Source organism: Tachysurus vachellii, chromosome 3 (assembly GCF_030014155.1).
Source record: "Tachysurus vachellii isolate PV-2020 chromosome 3, HZAU_Pvac_v1, whole genome shotgun sequence".
Taxonomy (NCBI): Eukaryota; Metazoa; Chordata; class Actinopteri; order Siluriformes; family Bagridae; genus Tachysurus; species Tachysurus vachellii.
In genome coordinates this window covers 35,358,372-35,363,371 of record NC_083462.1, presented here as the reverse complement: position 1 = coordinate 35,363,371, position 5,000 = coordinate 35,358,372, and the positions used below count along the sequence as shown (strand labels likewise).

Sequence of the window (5,000 nt, the reverse complement as noted above, 5' to 3'; positions counted from 1 at the left end):
AGCCATGCCTATATAACCGCTCCCTCACAGGAAGGCGCCCCAAAGCCCCCAACCAATGCAGGTCCTTACTGGCCCCGTCCAGCCACTTGGGCTGCAAGGCAACCCAGTCCACACCTGGCATGCGGGGCGGTGCCACACCCGTTTGTGCCACATGGCAATCTCTCCATTTGCTGTAGAGTTTCCTGTGATCCAGCACAAGTCCTTCCATTAGGCACCAGGGCTGGTCCCGAACAAACTCAGCCACCTTTTTATAGTGCCATGGACGATCGACTGACCATGGCACCGTGCCTCTCCAGGGGAGCACTGCTCGCAAGGTGAACCCCAACCAAAATCTTGCAAAGAGTGCTGAAATATGGCCCTCTGACCCCCTCACCAGCCTAGCAGTAAAGGACACAAACATAGCCATGGTCTTGAGGGGAGCGCACATGACACCTCTTCCCCCCTTCTCCCGGTCCATGTACATCCTAACGCGGGCGACCTGCTCATTCCTCCCCCCCCAAACGAATGCAAACACGAGGCGCTCCAGGCGCCTACCCGTTACAAAAGGGACAGGGAAGACATACGCAAGATGATTCAGTCTTGCCAGCAGATCGGCATTCACCGCTAGCACTCTCCCTGATAGGGAGAGATCTCTCTTGCCCCAGGTTTCGGCCCTCCCTTGCATCTTCCTGAGGGCAACTTCCCAGTTCTTCTGGGCGCTGTCCACCCTCCAGAAGTCAACGCCCAGAATTCTGAGTCCATCCTGGCACAAAGAGAAGCCCCCCGGGACCACTGTCCTTGCAGCCCAAGCTCCAGCATAGAGCACAAAGGACTTTCCCCGATTGACACGGGCCCCGGTGGCATCCGAAAATGCCCCAATAACCCCTTCAACTGCCCGAAAGTCCTCATCCCGGCCAATAAACAATGTCATGTCGTCAGCATATGCCGATACCTTGGCCGCAACCCCATGCGAGCCCGGGACATGGAGTCCACGGAAATCCACCTCCCTCCTCAGCCGCTCCACCAGGGGCTCCAGAAAAAGCACGTAGAGCATTGGTGAGAGTGGGCACCCTTGCCTGACCCCTCCTCGCTGCTCAATCAGCTTGGAAAAGTACCCATTGACATTAACACGGCTGACTGCTCCTGTATATAGCAGTCGCACCATGGAAATAAAAACTGGACCAAACCCCAAACTCTCCAAGAGCGCAAACAGGAATGCGTGTGAAACGCGATCAAAGGCTTTCTCCTGGTCTAGACTCAACAATGCCAGTGGTACCCGACGCTGCTCTGCCCATGCCAAGGCATCTCTAATTAATGCCAGGTTCATGCCACACATACGCCCAGGAACCCCACAGGTCTGATCCGGGTGAACAACCGTAGCCATCACCCTGCCAAGACGCACAGCCATCAGCTTAGCAAAGATCTTATAATCTGCCGTCAGCAATGTGATCGGCCGCCAATTCGCCAGGTCTGCCCTGTCACCCTTCTTATACAGAAGAGCAACATGCCCAACCCTAGCTGACGAAGGCAGAAGCCTAGCCGCAAGCGCTTCCCTATAAACGGCCACCAGATCTGGGCCCACAAGTGACCAAAAGGTCCGGTACCACTCCACAGGGAGACCATCTCCCCCAGGAGCTACTCCAGTTTTCAGGGAGCGCATAGCACTTTCCACCTCCTCTAGCGATACCTGCCCTTCCAAGTCCTCCGCACTATCTCTTGGCAATCGACCAGCCACAGCGTCCAGAAACCCAGCCATAAGACCCGCGCTTGACCCCCTTTGCTGGAAGAGGTCAAGGTAGAAGGCCTCAGCACAGCCCAACATCCCGTCAGGAGTAGACACCACCCGTGCGCCATCTCTCAAGCCCTCAATATATGACCTTTGCTGCCTGCTCCTTACGCTATTGAAGAAAAAGCGTGTGGGCCGCTCATCCATCACAAGTACCTGCCTTCCCGCCTGGACAAAATAGCTGTGAGCCTCAGCCTCGTAGTGTGCCCTCAGGGCTTCACTAGCGCCCCTGAGCCGCCCACAATCCCCGTCTTTCCAGGCTGAACACAAGTCCCTAGACCACTGCCTAGCCTTTACCGCCCTCCTTCTTGCCATCTCCCGGCCCCACCACTGGCCCAACCTGGCAACTCTCTTTTTAAGGTCCTCCCACCACTCCATCTGTGTGTCATACAACACCCTCAGCTTTTGCCACCCCGCATACAAGTGCTGAAAAACCTCGACAAAGGAGGGGTCCTGCAAAACAGAACAGTTCAGTCTCCAAAAACCCCGTCCTCTACAAACTCCCTCCACTTCTATTCTACCTACAACCATACAGTGGTCAGAGGCCCACGAGGGCATCAGGAAGCACGAGTGTACTGCCGTACCTTCCACCACAAACAGAAGGTCAAGCCGAGAGGTATGACCCCTTGAGTTCCTCCAGGTATAGCCTGGGGCCTGCGGCTCAACCACCCTGTATAAGTCAACCATCCCCGCTCCTGACATTACTCGGGCCAATTCCGCCCCCTTCTCAGATTCTATCTCCACATTAAAATCCCCCCCCACTAACAGTTTCCTGTTTGTGCAGAGGAGTGTCTCCAGCTGACGAAAAAACCCCCGTTGCTGCCCTCCTTTACACGGTGCATACACTACTATAGCCCTGTACCCCACCCCCCGCCACTTAGTGTCTACACATAGAACCCTACCCGGCACTACTGACACTACCTGTTCTACTTCCCATTCAAAAGATTTGAACACAACCCCCACCCCATCACCCACCCCCTCTCCCACCCCCCAAACTGCTGGCCCCAAATCCCAATCCTTTGAAAATTCATCTCCCTCCCTGTCTGAGCTCAAGTGACACTCTTGCAGAAACAGAACATCAAAAGAAATGGAATGAAGGCTCAAAAAGAGCGCTGCCCTTTTGAGAGGCTGCTTAATACCCCTCACATTCAAAGTTGCAACAGACAATAAATGCATTGTATCAGAAAGAAAAACAAAAAACAAATTACTTAACACCAGCGTAAAACCCCAAAACTGCCCCACAAAACCACATCCCCAGTAACCAAAACTTTTCTTTGCCCTTCTCTGAACTTCCCACCCCCCTCCAGCACCCTCCCCCGCACCCCTAAACGGGGTCTTTGCCTCCCCCTGTCCATTTTTGTACAGTTTCTTGGTCGCCCTCTCCACCTTTCCCACCCTTCCCGCCCCCCTTCTTAACCCTTCTTGCTAGCACCTGTGTCCACCCCCCCTCTTCCTGCACTTTGCCCATCCCCTCCCCCTCCCCACTACCCCCCCCTGTGTCTCCCAACAAAACCTGAGGATGTCCTCCCACCCCTACCTGACTCCCCTCGCCCCCCGCACCTGGATCGTTGCAGTCCGTGACAGCTGTCAGACCGAAGAGACAACTGTCCTCCTTTCGAGATCTCTTTGAGCGCCGCTCTTCCAACGCCGCCTCAGCTGCCCTTATCTGGCCCCCCCTAAAGGGGTTTGACTCACTGTCCATCTCTGAGTCCTGCTCTGAGTCCACCTCCTCCGAGTCCTCAGAAGACTCCGTGAAGGCCCATTCTGGCCGAACCAGCCTCGGGGACGGGGGCTGCTCTTCCTCCGCTTCAGCCCAACTTGCCGCAGTCCCTATGCCCTCCATAGCAGGCGTCGCCAAGAGCGCCGCTCCCTCCACTGGCTGTGCGGCCTCCCGATCCGCCTCCTGGGACGAACTCCTCTGCAGGGTGTCTTCCGTCTCAACGACTGCCCCCTGGGAACTCCGTGCCGGCTGCCCCGGCTGGTCTAATAGAGACCCTGGCTCCGGCTCACTGGGACCCGTCGCTGCTTCGTCCCGCCCACTGGGATGAGGGGCACCCATCTCTCCGAAGTCGTCAGCGAACAGGCTTGAAAAAGCACTCCTGCGTGAGGGGCAGTGCCGAAACAAATGCTCCTCGCTTCCACACAGACTGCAGGTTTTAGGTGCCCCACAGTCTGCAGCCACGTGGTCCACAGCACCACACAGACGACACCTCTGCCCAGTGCAATCTTCCTTCACGTGCCCCAATGCTCCGCATCTCCGACAATACTGGGGCTGACCAGGGTAGTGAAGGAAACCCCGGTGAGGGCCGAGCGCGAAGCTTCCCGGGGGGTGAAGCAGACGACCCGGGGCGACGGGATCCATCTTTAGTCGAACCAGGAACCTCCGCTTGCCATTCCATATGCCAAACCGACCCCTCAGCTTTTCGGCAGTGGACACCGAAGTGCAGTACCTGGACAGGAAGGCTCGAATGTCTTCGTCCACCACCCAGGGGTTGTACATATGTACCACGATTGGCACCTCGTCCATGGCAAATAACGGGATAAAGCTGAGGCCCCGAAGCAGTTCCTCCTCTGGAAAACGGGAGCACTTTCCGAAGAACGCTGAGCAGTCCGAGAAAGCATTGAAGGACACCTCCAGGAACCCCGAAGCCGTGAAGTCCTGCAGGCAGAAGATCTTGCCAGGGGTCATGCCGCCGAAGTCCCTCAAAATCCGCAGCGAAATCCAATCCCACCCAAAACGCTTTTTAACGTCCTCCGTTGCATCTGCCCGGAGCTGTATCCTCACGGAATGTTTCAGCCGCACCACACGGGCCGGCACTTTGTCGCCCCCTCGTGACATGACCTAAGATACTACACTTGATCTTAGCCAAAAGGCCGAGAAGCGATAACCTGTTATTCCCCCTGCCTGGCGGACAGCTAGCTGCCAAACCCTAGCAGACATACGGTAGGTGATAAGTACACTAGGCCTGCTCTTCAACAGCTTTGATCTGACATTGCAACCACTTATAGCTTTGCAACTGCAAAGCCCACAAAAATACATTGAACTCATCAATGTTCCTCTCCACGGAAATCTTTAGTAAAAGGCGAAAGATTTATGCGTGAATGAAGAGAAACCCGAGCTACTGAAGAAGGCCTAGCAGGCCCTGCATATCCGTATCGGAGGAGGACAAAGCAGGATTAGGGTGAGGTCCGCCCTTTGACACTATTGAAGCCAGTGTAAAGTCTTGTATTTGGA

General features: G+C 55.7%; 1 protein-coding gene and 1 non-coding gene across 3 annotated transcripts in view; one reads left to right on the top strand and one right to left on the bottom strand.

The window, feature by feature from the left end:
* Nucleotides 1-5,000, top strand: part of LOC132843539 (NACHT, LRR and PYD domains-containing protein 3-like) — a 924,649-nt gene that overhangs the window by 262,462 nt on the left and 657,187 nt on the right. The gene's annotated exons all lie outside the window — the stretch shown is intronic.
* LOC132843718 (U5 spliceosomal RNA) lies at nt 4,773-4,887 on the bottom strand. The gene has a single exon (XR_009648247.1). It is a non-coding gene; the product is annotated as a U5 spliceosomal RNA (small nuclear RNA).